Genomic DNA, 15673 nt, shown 5'->3' with positions numbered 1-15673 from the left:
AGCAGCAGCAGCAGCAGCAGCAGCAGCAGCAGCAGCAGCAGCAGCAGCAGCAGCAGCAGCAGCAGCAGCAGCAGCAGCAGCAGCAGCAGCAGCAGCAGCAGCAGCAGCAGCAGCAGCAGCAGCAATTCATAGTACATAAAATTATAATATATAATACAAAATTTAAAATAAAATAAAACAAAAATTATAATAATAACAAAGAACCACAAAGAAATAAGAAAAAAATAAAATAAAAAGTGAGAAACATTATATGTATGTTGTGTTGTCAATAGTAAGAGAAACATATGAAGCAGAAAGTCAGATCAGCAGCCTGGGACTTGGTCACAATTTTCGTGTTGAAGACTCTCTGGTGAGGTTCCATATACAATATTTGCATGGAATATTTTTCCAAATAAAAGACCATTTAAACAGCAGATACTTTTTCTCCAACTGCTGGTTTAGTCCATGTCATTAACATATTGTATACATTTTTACTCCTGATATTGGGAAAGTGTTCATGTCTTGCTTTCTCTCAAAGTATATTTATTGCATTACTATAATCATGTGGAGACAAGTCGGAAACATTATCTCAAGGTTTCATATCTTGTAGATAACTGGCCTTTATACTTGTATAATATGAAAGTAAAAATTTTTGGTACAAAGATAATTTCCTGTTTGATAGAAAACTAACAGTTTTGGTGAAACTTTTTTCAAGATTTTATCCCAATTCATCTGTACAGTGAGTTCATCACTGTCAAAGCAAAATTATAATACCTAATACTGTACTTTGTTATATTCTACAGACTTCATCCGCAGAACAGGCCATAGTTCTCTTTATTTACACTCACCCAACCCCAAGTTTGTGACAAACTTATTACTTTATTGTTCGATTTAATAAGGATAAAGAAGAAAGGAACAGATATTACACTCTATTCCTACGTTTTTATGGTTGTCACAGGCTTTATTTACCTATATTTACTGTAAGTGATCGTATTTCACTCCCAGAATTGGTTTATAATCAAAGAAAATAGGAAAATGAGGTGCACCTTAGCTTGGGATTCAAGTTTTTCATTCTCGTAAATCGTGCAGCAAGAGTAAACGTTTCGTGCCACTGACAACATTTGAGGGTTGGAAGCATACCAACCTCCCAGTCTTCCGCCAGTTGGTACACCTGACTACACTACAATGACGTAGTAACAACAAACGACGGTCCGGTACCACCATGGCCCATCTTGAAAAATCACACAATTTTTCTCCATTGTATTACGACCGCCGGGATACCACAGCATTGTGTACACCACGGCTGATCTTGCAATTGGCCCCAAATACTATGTCTTGGCTACTACCAGGCACTTCTGCCTGGTTGCTTGTCCCAATTTTTATTTTTTTTTTATTTCATTGCATTTTCAATCTCCACCGCGGTCACTGTTGTCACTATGGACTGTCTCAGCTAAAAGCACAATACTGCACTCATTGATCGATCTTTGGATGGTCAATCACAGCCATGATCACAACTCGTTTAAAATTTTCTGAATAAACCTTGTCATATGGCAATGATTTTGTGGTTGTATACCACCCGGCCAGGCCTATTCCTCTAGCCAGTAGAGTGTTATTAACTATACAAACGGGAATAACGTTAAAATTCCTACACCGATTTACACATTCACATCACTAAGGCGATCTTAATGCTCTTATGTAATCACTGTCTAATTGCCGCCGCTCAACAACGAAAGCCCAAGTGCCAACATGCCTTGTTTCAGAGACGCACCCGACACGACCCTCACGCCCAGCGCTTGAAACTGGTCGGTCGCCTCATGACGAGAGCTTGGCGCTATACTCATGCAGCTGGACACTTCAGGAAAATACAGTGATTGCTTACGCCTGTCGTACACTTAATGACGCAGAAACACGCTATTCAGTAATGCAACTGGGAACATTAGTTGTTGTCTGGGCACTTAATTTTTAGGGTGTAATTTTTGGCTATTCCATAACCGTCCATACAGATCTTGTGACAGTGAAAGAGATGCTTCAAGGAAAAAAACTTTTCAGGCAGACTAGCACGTTGGTATCTGACCATTCAAGAATTCGCCCTTATGTCCACGAACATGGCACTAGTGGAGTCTGTATCTTTGTTCACTCTTCTCGTAATTATGGGGTGAACAACGACAAGATCCCTTGTGGTTTACAGTCATGTTTTCTCTAGAGTCGGGGGAGGAGGCTAATCTACTGAAGTTACCTCTTCCGTTCAGTCAATTTGAACTACAACAGGACATACTCCATTGCTCCAAACGGAGAGCTCAGGGTATTGTTACGCAAATTGTCGTACCTGATACACTTCGTGCAATGGTATTAACGTTTTACCACAATGTACTTCAAGCAGGCTACCCCGTGCGTGACAAATACCTTGCGGAAAAAAAAAATGAAACAGGACATATAGCAACATATTGCTAAATGTTTATCATGGGCGCAGCACAAGGGCACTACTTTTCCACCAGCTCCTGTGCTGGAATACCCTACAATGGACCTTCCGTTTGACTTGTTGCAACTTCCGGGGACTCACCAAGGATCCTCGTACGTACTGGTGTGTGTCGATCATTTCTCTAGATTTGTGATTTTAGTCCCTCTGCAGGATAAATCAACCGAATCTGTGGCTCACGTCCTAGGTATGCATCTCATATGCTCTTTTACTATGCCCAAGGTTCTTCTCTCCGATAACGGATTAGAATTCAGGAATCAACGTTCAGCACAAATATGTCTGTAATACGGATCCTACAAATCAAGCCTCCACAGCGAGCAATCTATAAATCAAACCAACAAAGCTTCATCACAGCTTATCATCCACAGGCAAATAGCCTCGTCGAAAGAACCAATCGTAGAATCTTTGAGATTCTTCGTCATCTTGGTAATCCAATGCACATTGCATGGTAGGATACGTTACCTCAAGTCGCAACCTCTAATTACCGGGTCGATCATAGCTTCACGGGTAAAGCATCCTTATGATGTACTTACAGGCAAATCTCGCCCTGTCTTCAATATGGACGATTTCACTACATAGCAAATCAGCATCATCACAGACATCCATGGTCAAGTAGGGACATATTTAGCAGCATAACGCGCTGAAATAAATTATAAGCAACACAACAAAGCCTGTATCACTAGAAATAGGCGACGCTGTCATTGTTAGAAAATCTGAACGGATCTCCCAAATTTCGCTCAAATTTTCAAGTCCATTTCTGATTAACGCAAAGGAAACGGGCTTCAGATTTAATAATTTTGAATCCAAACACAAACATCAGACGTAGTATATGCAGTCAGACTTAAAAGGATACACCCAGAGTTTCTACCCAGAGATGTCAACGATATTCCGGACACATTTGCTCAAACCACAAACATATCAAGTACACCAGCTGAATCGAATGATTATCGCTTAAAACTACGCTCTGTAAACCAATTGTAAGAATTTCTTTATCGCCAATTTCGATAATACCAATGACAAGTTCATTGAAGATAATCAATACCAATAACAAGCTCATTCCTGCTTTAATTAACACAGGTTTATGACGTGTGGATGCCCACCTCTTGCTAATACACACTCTCCATTTAATCCCTAATTTGCATGCCGCAATTATGTGATTTTTCTCCTTTAACTGGAAATATTGCTACCACATACTACACTTGTATTGTTATTCACAGTCCACTGTTCTCACCGCATGGCAAATGGAACCTTTCCCAATACATGAAATGACACACTTGTTACCCTGGATAAACAAACTGAACATTAGTAGTGCCTAATCACTACTCATTTGTCTTAGCAGTGGACGACCCTAAGGTGAAGTCACATTGTAAATCGTCATATCTATATTTGTATGTATGTCCGGCCAATGCATTCGCGTTTATTCCTGCTGCAGAAGGAATAAAACGACTGCTCTCACAGCGCTTACACTATGTATTTATACACCTAGTTCCACTAATACGGTGTTTCATGCACATCTTCAGAAGGTGTGATATTTTATTTCCTGACCAACCCAGTGTCATTTTATTGTGCCAGGATGGTGGTAAGCACTTCAGAATTCAAGTTTGTTATTTTATTATATGGCTTCAGACTATTGTGAACTGATCAATGGTGCCGTCATAACCTTGTCAGCCCATCATAATTTTTTTTTATCCTTTAATTTTATTTTAACTTCAGATCTGATAACTTTATTTTTTAAATGTTATTATTACTCCCAGCAAACTCAATCTACTTTCTGACAATTTAACATTAATTGACTTATCTAAATGAAACACAAACCCCTTCATTTGAAGATATTTTGCAATATTATTTTTCTTCGGGTTTTGTGATTCCCAGTTTTGTTGTACCAACTTTAAGTCTCATTTTATCAATTTTATGTATGTTTTGATATTACAAACATATCTCTTGGAAAGTTGGAGTTGTACATTAAGTCCTGACACACAGGCATTTATGGCTAGGAATTCGACTCTTTTCCCCCGGCTGTAGATTCCTCACTTTAGCTACAGCACATTATATCTATATAACATGGATAGGCATCCATAGGTATTTTGTTATAATATATGGTTAGTTTACTACTCGTAATACTTATATAAATGTGGATTACATACATTAGGTTTATATAATTACATCACCCACGGTAACTTTCCTATGAGACATGAGTAGTCATCAACTGGACATGTGACAGTGTATTCCCCACTGTGCCCTAACACCTTGACTGTAAAGTCATCAATTAAGTAGCCGGCTATCGCCACTTCCACTCTCGTCTCAGAGCCACTGTGACATGTGCTCTAAGAAGGTAGTAATACCTAAGCTTCATCGCTTATTAAAGCCTACAGCTCATAGTTATTGTGTAATAGTTATTTTCTTAATAAATGGAGAAAATACCATTTGGGTTTGAAAACTTAACCCATAAACATTTGTAAATGTTGCTTCCAGTTCACTTCTAATTAGTGACTCCAACAGGTAACCAGAAACTGCAACAGCATGGTAAGTGCTAAGCACACTACTATTACTACTACTTTGCTGTTACTCAGAATCAAGTAAAACGATCATCCAGCCATGATACAATGATATGAGTTATTAGGAATTTCACGTTCGTTAGTGAGTTTTAAGGTAACATCTGGTTTACAGATGTTACACAGGTGGAGGGCTATATCTAGTGCAGGAAGGGTGGCGGCAGCATCATTCCGGCATTGGCACTTGTCTGCCTCGGTTTGCAGTCGGGCTAACTCGAAAGGATTGACACCTTCTCGTGTGGCCTTCTTCCAAGTGTTATGATGTGGAGTAATCATCTTCCAGGTGAGGGGGTCGACATGGCACTTTTTCAGGTTTGTCTTAAGACTATCCTTATACCTTTTCAGTTGACCGCCAGCATTATGTTTATTATTCGTTAGGTGACTGTAAAGTAGCTGCTTTGGCAGTCTACTGTCGCCCATGCAGGTAACATGGCCAGTCCAACTTAGTTGTTCATGGATAATGGTTACTAGAATGTTCCTCCAGTTAGTGTCAACAAGAAACAGGCACTTGTTCTCCTGTCTACCCAGCGAACTCGGAGGATGGAACGTAGATTACGTTGGTGAAAATTTTTGAAGTGCATTGAGGTGCCTCCTGTATTTAACCCATGTCTCGCTGCCGTAGAGCAGGGTGGGGCTGCCAAAGGCTCAAGATGCACATCTGATCCGATGTTGAGTCTCTTCATAGATGTCCACAGTGGTGGACAGGTGGGAGCCGAGATACTGAAAGCGGGTAACGTTGGAGTGGGTAGCACCCTTAGGCTAGATGAATGGTGGAGATGTAGTTGAACACGTGGCAGGCTGAAAGAGAAGCTGAGTCTTACATACATTTACCTCAAAGCCGAAGTGTGCATACACATCTGCGTAGGTATTCGGATCTCCTGTAGGTAGCGTTCAGTGTAAGCGACAAGAGTGAGGTCGTCTGCATACTGAAGTTTAGTAATTGAAGATGCCGACACCTTTGTTCCTGCCTGGAATCGTCTGATGTTGAAAAGACCCTTCTTCCAGTACTGGATGTCAACCCTTCCGGCTAAATTGGCACTGGCACAAGTAAGAAAGGCAGCCAAAAAATGGAAAAGAGAGTTGGTGCTAGTACACATCTTTGTTTTACCCCCATTTGAATGGGGAAGAGCTCAGACAGGGTGCAATTGTGTAGGACACTGTCGTTCATGGCATCATGGAGTTGCCTCACGATGGCAATGAGTTTTGGTGGGCAGCCAAAATGGCTGAGGGTTCGCCAGAGGGATTTCCTGTTAACCAAGTCAAAGGCCTTGGTTAGGTCAATGAAAGCCATGTACAGGTCTCAACACTGTTCTCTGCACTTTTCCTGTATCTAACGGGCAACAAAGATCAAGTCATTGGTGTCACATGATGGTCTTATGCCACATGGAGATTCTGGGAGGAAGTTTTCTGCCTCGGTAAGAAATCTGTTTAGGAGGACTCGGGCAATAATCTTACCAGCTACAGACAACAGCGAGATTCCGAGGTATTTGCCAGACTGACCGGTTTCCCTTGTTCTTATAAATATTTACAATGGAAGCGTCTTCAAGAGCTTTGGGCAATTCCTCCTTTGCACGTATATTCTCCAGCAGAGAGTAGAGATGGCAGGTGAGTAAAGGTCCTCCTTTATACATATCAGCTGGGATTCCATCAGGCCCTGAGGTTTTGCTATTTTTCATCTGTTTGATGGCAGTAACTACCTCATTCAGGGATGGAGGATAGGTGAGGTGGGTAAACTCTGGATGCTGAGGGACCTGCTACAGGACATCCACATCAGTGTTTCAGTTGAGTGGCGATTGGTAGTGCTCTTTTCAGTTCTGAAGGATGCCTTCTTCGTCTTTAATTAGGTAGTTACCATCAGGTGAGTGGAGGAGGCTGCACTATGAGTGAGAGGCACATAAATGTGGAATTGAAAAATTTGCAAATCTTGTATTGATCTGAAAGTTTTTGCATTTCAAATGCTTTATTTTTAAATCAGTCATTCTTTAGATTACGAAGTTCACGGTGGGCCGCTGCTTTCTTCTTGTGAAAGGTAACAGCTTTAGTCAGAGACTGAGGGTTGTTCTGCCAGTCTGTTATCATCAACGAGTACATTGATTTCTGGGTTATTTTCATCAGACTAGTCCTGAAGTATTCTTTTGATCTGGCCGAGGGTCTCTCTGGAGGTTTTTGTCATCAAGGTGTCGAAAATACCCCATTCGGCACTGGAATTTGGGTTGTCTGTTGTCGGGTTATTTATCAACCCGTTTGAGCTGCTCTCTGAAGGCATGTGCTACCGCTAGATCTTCCAAAAGTTAAGTTAAAACCTCTTCTGGCCACTTTGGGCCGATGATCAGTCGCAGTGGTCTGAGCCACACATGACTCGGGTGATGATGACATCTCGGCGATCTCTCTCTCTGACAATAATGTAGTCAATGAAATGCCAGAGTTTGGATCGTGGATGTTGCCACGAACCCTTCAATTTGTCGGCTTGGTGATAGTGAGGTTGTGTGCAGAACATTTTCCGAGGAGGAGTAGGCATTTGAGGTTACACTTGCCTAATCCATTTCTTTCTATGATTCCCTGCCAAATACCAGCATCTCTCAAGGTCGGCATTAAAGGCCTCCTTGATGTCATCCTCTGCATCCAGTGTTGGGGCATATGCACTGATGAAAAAGGTATGATGTGAGTGATTCAGTGGGACTTGGAGCATCACAAGGCTCTCGTTGATCCCAAGAGGCATTTTAGTTAACCTATGTAGGATATAGGATGCGGTTTCTCTCCGCAGCAGACTTACCCTTCCAAAAGAAGGTAAAGCAAGACCTATGTTCTGAGAGTCCACCCTCGTCTGGCTGTTATTATACCTAGCCAGATCTTTTGCCACAAAGGCAGTTCTTTTTTCAGGACACTTATTTGTGCCAGTATCCAGAAGGGTCTTGACATTCCGTGCAGCGACCATAAGAGGTTGCATAGTTTTTTTTTTATCTGTAATTATGATTGTGTTTTCGACCGCATAAGGTTGACCTTACTGGGTGCGGTTGCCCAGTCAAGTCGGTTCTTTAGGCAGGCTATGTTTAGGGCACCTATTCTAGACCATGTGTGGTGAGCAGAATGGGTCCTCAAGTTGGCTGCTCAGTCGCAAAGACAGGACCGGATTGCACCGTTGTCTAGATCCCAGTGCATTAACGTCCATCTTATCTATGTCACCCATGTGCAGAGTTACGACTAGAAACTCCCGGCAATCATCTCTGCCCGTTCCCGTCGCCACTCATCCATCGCCATAGGACTTTTGGGGATATAGGTGTTTGATGATGGTGATGAGAAGTATGTTGAGCTGGATGATGACTGTGCGTGAGTTGATTTATGTGGTGAGGCAGGAGCGCAGGCTGCGACCACAAATCTTGGCTCCCCCTTTTCCTGATCCTGTGGTGCAAGTGTTGCAACGACTGGGGAGAGGGAGAGTTGCAATGGCCTGCCGATAGCCCAGTTTCTTGAGTTTGGCCTAAGTAGCCAGTCCATTATGCATTGCCTTCCTCTGCCGGTGTGGTCGTTGGGTTCCCATGTTGGTCACCTCTTCTGCTTACGCCGCTCTTGGGTTCTTGTTGAAGCTCTGTAAGCATGTCTGTCTGATGCGGAGCTACACCACAGATCTTTCGTTCGGGATTTACACCCGTAGCCTTCTACCTACTTAGGTTAATCCGTAAAGCAGCGGGGCAGTGGTTGGTAGGCGCCAGGACGTGTCCACATGCCAGGGGGTCTATGCGCCGTCCTCTTGGGCCTATTGCTGCTCCGAGATCCCCTACTGGTCTAGCCTGGGCACCCAGTTACCGTGTGTTGCCACGAGGAGGCATAGCAGGAGTCTTGACGGTGAAGTGGCTGTGTGCTGGCAGGCGAACACTTGTGCAAGTTGCTTCCCTATTCACTGCGAGGGCTAACCAGCGGCGGCAGCTGAAAGCAAGAGGGAGCGAGCAGTGCTTGCACCTTAATACTAACATAATGCTGCCACACTAGACGGATCACACCACCATGTGTGCTCCACACACACACACACACACACACACACACACACACACACACACACACACACACACACACACACACACACATACATCAGTGTATTCACTCCCAGTAAACACTGCTCCTTACACTGTCACTATGTTGAAATGAACTGTAGTTTGAGCTGATCCCCATCTAAGTTATTATATGTCTTATTTGTGTCAATTATGTTACTTGTATATTATTTGTAATTCGTGACCCATTCCCCAAATATGTAACTGTATATTTTCAGCCTTCTGGCTGCCAAGCTCTTTCAATAAACCGTTAATTATTATTATTATTATTATTATTACACTTTCTCCTTAGTGGTAACCTGACAAGTGTCCCCAAACTCGTTGCTCTCATTGATCACCTGTCAGGTTTACCACAAGCATTTTCTTCACACTGCTGTTGGATTTATTTGCACTAAGCGAAATATATCCTTTCTGGTATCACAGTAAGTGTACCACACACACTGTCCTTACAGGTGAAGGCATAAGCATGGCGTACACAATAAGTTTACGCTGGTGGCGACATAAGTAAAACGCACTCATTATACCCATGCTGGTGGCGGCATCAGTACAATGCACTCATGTTCACACTGGTGGCGGCATACGTTTAACGCACACTGATAAAAGTATAAGTACAAAGCATTCAATATGATCACACTGGCACAGGTAAACATGTTTCATTTTAGTACTCTGAGTGTTACAAATTAATTCCCGAGTGAATGGTAAGAAAAGGTATGTACTGCAGTCGCGTTATGAGATATTCGTTATCAATATCAACCCAGCAACCCTATATTAACCTTCTAGCCTTGGTTACAGGGTTTAAAAATAAACATCATATGAATAACAGGGACGTGGCACATCTGAGACAACATACCTGTAGAGTCTTCGAGCGGAGGTACCAACCTGGGTAGTAAGAGCACACTACTACTGATTACATATTACAAGGTGTTGTTATGAAACATTTTATCTTATCATTCAAGTGCCCCAGGGTATATACGTTATGGTGATAGGAGTTATGACATCACATGACAAGGGTTACCTTCACTGACACTTGTTTCATCAAAAGATAAAACACGTAAACGTTCACAGTCATCCATAGACTCACATTTATGTTACAACAGTTGCAGAACTGCATGCAACGTCCCTGGTTCCACAATTGAGCTTAGAAATCCAATATACAGTGTACTGACAAACGCTTTACTGATATCTTCTTCAGACCTGTATATTACAGGGATGCCACTCAAGTAAAAATTCACTCTAGATGAGGACAAAATAGCTACTAAGAATATCTTGAGTAATAGCAATAGTTTTAATAAAAGCATTTTTTCTATCTGCTCATGTTAATAAGTTCTCTCCTCCCATTCTCTCTCATTTTTGTTTTTTAATGAGAAGAGCATCTCTGTCCTTCCTTACATCATCCAGTTGACGTTGTAGATCTTCAGTGACCAGAACTGGTCTTTCATCCTCAGGTTCTTTCTCTGGCAGGACACCAGGGCCGGTATACAAAAAAAAAATTAAGTGCTAACAAACAGCTGTTAAGGTTGACAATTGTCCTGTTATGCACTAATAGTACATACACAAAACTCTAAAGGGCCTTAATAGTTCTGTTAAGTTAAAAGACCCCTCGAGCACTTTTAAGTCCCGTAATAGTCGACTGTTAGTTGATACCATAACGAACCAACAACAACATCAGCGGCGGCAACGCATTTATCGGGAAAGGAGAGATATATTTAATGAATACAGTGATTCTGAACTCATCATGCGATACCGACTGGACCGTGCAGGTAGGGTGTGTCATACGGAGGCGAATTTTCTTTTTTTGAGTTTGAAAAATCGGCCCATGGTATTAATGATGTAGTTCTATGTGCAGAATCATGTGATATCTTCAGATTTGAAAAGTTTTCATTTTTTGCTAGGTAAATTTTAACTTGAAATCTTATGAAAATTCAGTATTCCCACCCTTTTACCAACACCACTAAATAGCTTATTTAAAGTAAAGTAAATGTATCAGGTAATTTATTAGGATGAAAATGATCCAGAATAGTGAAACGAATGATCTTGACACATTTATTAAATTTAATATTCCTTTAGAAAACAAAATCATCAAATACAAAAACCGGTTTTACTACTACGACCCGGTGTTGCTGCACACCATAGAGAACATGTCTTTCTTGCTTCTGTTTCTACTCATCACCTCCCTGCTGACCACCTGAGCTCGGATGTAGCCTTCCCTCCTCTCCTGGCTGTACACGTGACTGCTGGCCTCGCTCACTTGCTGTACACAACGCTCTATACTCTGGGTGTGCGAGGGCCAGGCAGGGACATGCATGGGGTTGTCCAGGAAAGCTCTGACTTGAACATTGGTGAGGCTGCAGGTAAGAGGGGGCTCACTGCCAGCCTGGATGTTATCCAGATCTATGAGATCAGTGAGGGTCTTGGCACCTAGATTGACTTCAGGAGTCTTCCTAACCCTGAAGGAATCGTCACCAACTGATTCGTCATGCCCAGATCCTCTCATAAGTCTCAAATCCAAGATCTTTTTGACTGCCACTGTTCTCTCCTCCTCATCCTTACTGCAGAGCATTGTCTGCAGAACTGCCTCGGGATGAGCATACCAGGAAGATCTCCTCACAGTCTGCTCCACAATCTGAACAACCTTCCTTGGCTGACTCCTCAGGAGCTCAAGCTGGAAGAGAACATGCCTCGGACCTTCGGAGAACGATGACTTGACCTTGGTGTTGAACCAATTTGGCAAGTAGACACTCACGATGAATTGGACAATAAGTCTCAGGTTGTGAAGCTGGTTCCCTTTCAGTTTATGATGACCGACCCAAATTCTGCAGAACCTGAGAGCCGCTGTGAGCCACCTAGAATGTGAGACTGGACCTATCTGCAGGTAAGCAAGTCTATCAGACATGACCCCAGTTTTGATGGCACTGCAAATCATATAACCATAGTACTGGTCAGTACTCAGGTCGTCAATGACAGTATGTGCAAGCTCAACGAGTGGAGGGCCAACTGTGATTTTTTTCAAAGCTCGGATTTATTTCTAACTCAGTGGCAGAGTCCAGCATCTTGCCAAGAGGACCAGACAATCTGTTGTTTGAAAGAGTCTTGCCATCCAGCTCCTGGATCAGATGTCTGAGTGGCAACTCGTTGGTGTGGAGGTCACAAACAATCCAGACCAGCTTCCTCCCAATCTTCCGCTCTATCCACTGTATGACCCCCCCTTGCCACCCTGTGTTCGTGTTGGTGCTGTCCCCTCCAATGGCCTGCAGGGTCTGGTCTACGTTCCTCTCTCTGAGCCAGTTCACAATGTTATCTGCCACTATCTCAGCTGGTTTCCTGATGTCATCTTTCTCTGGAGTGAAATGCCACAAATACTTCCCTCCTGGTTCACTGCAGCAGGAGTAGTGTTCCTCCTTCACCATGGCAGGGAACAACTTGTCAGAATCTCCAACTTTCATGAACACTTTAGTGTCATCCCTTCTCCCATCAAAGAACAAACAATTGATTCCATTTTCTCTTATCCCCTTATCAAACTCCTCTTCTAGGTTACTGACAAGTTTCTCCTGAGCTCTCCTTACTTTGTTATGATCTATCACCAGGTGAACATCATCAGGTGTTATCAAACCACCGTCAATCCAGGCAGCTGTTGCTATCTCTGCAGTTTCTCTGAGACCAGTGTGGTGTCGCATGCTGGCCAGAGCTATGCTCGGATATCTTTCCTATTTCGAATCTTATGCCTGGAAGGTTTGGGATCATTATTTTCTGGTTAGGGACAAAGTCACCATTCTCCTGGTCAGCACTCGGATCAGCCATGGGGAAGTCATTAAACTCTGAATCAGCTTGACTCCAATCATCGGCCTTTTTTACCTCACCCTGGGCCTTCTCAAGTCTCTTTTCCTCGGCAACTCTTCTCCTCTTCTGTCTCTCTGTGGCAGCCTCCTGTCTCTTGGACTCCGGAATATCTTGGCTAGAAATCATGAGAGCCCCTATACTGCCAGTCTTCTCTCTCTGTGCTTTGACAAATGCCAGTTCGATCACAGGAATCTTCAGTTCACGCTTGCAAATACAGGAGAGATGTGGGCCTCGGATTTACAGTCACGATCGCATCCAAACTCAGGACAGAGAACAATTGGGCACTTGCAAGTAATTATGTTAAATAACTGGTCCAGTTGCTTGGCAAAGCTGTCCTTAACTGCAAGTTTTCCTCTCCCAAGAGAGATATCTCTTGCCTTTTCCCAACTGGCTAGCAGTCTCTCACTAATCTTCTTCTGACTTGTTATGACTGGAGGCTTGAACTGAGCGTTAGCCAGAGTGTACTGTGCCAAGACAGCTTTGGTCATATCACTGGCAATGTCTTTGTTTGTGTAAGTTCTTTGGTTCTTTTCACTGATTTGCCTGATTAAAACACCGTATCTCAAAGCATCTCTCAATGTAGGCATCTCCGACTTCAGGAGCTCTCTCCCAGACCCAAGATAGTGACTGAGATGGCTGGATTTTTGGTTCCTCGTCCTGACACAAGCAGCCATCGCAAATATTATCAACTTATAAATGCATCAGAATCTGAAACAGAAAAAATATTGTTAGTTGGGTTGTTAAAGAATGAAGTCAGAAAGCAATGTTCACTACTTAATTGTAATGCACTAATGCAGCTGTACGTTAGATTTTCGATAAATTTCACGCTAAAATTTACCTAGCAAAAGGTTGCAAAATATTGAAACTGAAATTATTTTCTGTTTATATACACTAAAATCTACCAAAAAAGTGATGGGCCATTAGTTTTAGCTGATCTTCCCTCCTATGACACACCCTACAGTGCAGGTATCATGGTAGTGACTGATTTAGTGAGGGAAACACTACAAAGTAGAACTGGGAGGAATAGGGCTCTAACCCCAGAGATGAAAGTGGCCATAACCTTGCGTTATTTAGCGACTGGAAGAATGCAACTGTGTCGCAGTGATGATTTTGGAACCACTCAGCCTACTATCAGCCGTGCTACAACTCAGACACTGAATACGCTAACTGAACCAAACATTTTTTGTCAGTTTGTGAAGTTCCCACTCACCCAGAGAGATAAAAGAAAGCAAGCTGAATTCATTGAAATTGTTGAGTTTCCCGGTGTTGTGGGTGCGATTGGTGGTACACATTGAAATTGTGACTCCTAGTGTAAATGAACATTTATATATTATATTGGTATTATTGCATAAGCTGCCACAATTTTAGTGGCATTTCTCTCGCAAATGCCTCTATTGGGGTTAGTGGTTCTCTCATGACATATTTACCAATACAGTATAAGAATGCCACAGAACTGATTTCACAGAAATACCATTGGCCAAGTACAAAAGATAAATAAATATACCGCACCTGATTGTGCATCCTCCCTCTTTATAGCAAAGATCTTCTTTCTTGACTTGGACAATACTGAGAACCAGCGTGTCTCACACTCTGCCACTGAGCTTGCCACACCAGGAAACGCAACATTGACTCTCAAGGTGATTTCCAGCCATGCCCTCTTTTTGTCTTTATTACTTTATTCAGGAAAGGCTTGAAGCGGCCATTCATTATTAACTTTTTTTCTTCAGTGACCTCCATCAATATTAAAGTCTGGTCTGCTGTCCAGTTGGGCTTTTTTTTCTTTCATGAGGTTGAGGCTTCCATTTCCGTGATGTTCTTCTTGTTCGCTCCTCAATAACACGAGTGTGAGGGATTGTTTACAAACAGCACGGCAAGGCCAAGCCACCGATCACTATCCTTGGTTAATATATCCTCCTTGAAACTGCATAGATTAGATTTTTTATTTTAATGATCAAAATGTAAATAAATGTAGATAAATATTTAAATTCATCTTCATAATTTTATTGAGGTTATTCAGCCTTAATACCATTTTATATGATGAACTCCTGCTACCCTGAGCTCTGTTTAGCGGTCCTTAACAAACAACTGTCTGTGAGGTAAAATTTTGCTAGTTAAGCTTTGTGTATACACTTTTAAATTTTACTGCTAGTTAGCAGAACTATTTTGTTATAAGCAGAAAAATTTTGTGTATACCGGCCCAAGTGCCCATGTAGACTCAATTTCCTGCACAACCCTCTTTCGGCCTCTTCTCTCGGTGCATATATGCCACTGATGACAGCCGCTAACTTGTCTGCAACTATTAATGTTCCTGTGACAGATAGGAAACAAATGGAGAGAGAGAGAGAGAGAGAGAGAGAGAGAGAGAGAGAGAGAGAGAGAGATAACTATTTGTACGATATTGCCTACAGGATATCCTTTCCTCCTTGTTGTGCTCATTATATTAATAATGTATTAATGAGGTGATAGGAGTTACAATGACTTCACAGGACAAGTGAGCGATATGGGTTGGGTGCAAACGGGGCTGCCTAGTAAGGGCCATTATGCCCACTGAACTTTCCTCCATTCTTACCTTCTTTTGTAAGAACATGAAAAATTCCATCAAAGTGATTTTGGTATCATCTGGTGCAAGAATATGTCCTGAATCACATAGTTAAAATCCCCATCAATTCTCCCGGGAAAACGTTTTTACAAGGATTTAAAATAAGGACCTTTCATGGCTATGTTTTTCATTTTCGTTCAAGTAAATTAGGGGCTATTATAAGAAAACACAATTGATAATGCTT

General features: G+C 42.2%; 1 protein-coding gene across 1 annotated transcript in view; it reads right to left on the bottom strand.

Moving 5' to 3' along the window:
- The window catches only part of LOC121875268 (beta-1,4-glucuronyltransferase 1-like), a gene marked incomplete at its 3' end in the record, with an annotated part of 117718 nt that extends 107778 nt beyond the window's left edge, over nucleotides 1–9940 (bottom strand). Inside the window, exon 1 of the mRNA XM_042379728.1 lies at nucleotides 9904–9940. The remainder of the gene's footprint in view (nucleotides 1–9903) is intronic.
- Between the last annotated feature and the right edge of the window lie 5733 nt (nucleotides 9941–15673).

This window comes from Homarus americanus, unplaced genomic scaffold (assembly GCF_018991925.1).
Source record: "Homarus americanus isolate GMGI-L3 unplaced genomic scaffold, GMGI_Hamer_2.0 scaffold56241, whole genome shotgun sequence".
Lineage (NCBI taxonomy): Eukaryota > Metazoa > Arthropoda > Malacostraca > Decapoda > Nephropidae > Homarus > Homarus americanus.
The sequence above is the reverse complement of the archived record's forward strand: the minus strand, read 5'-3'. Positions and strand labels throughout refer to the sequence as shown.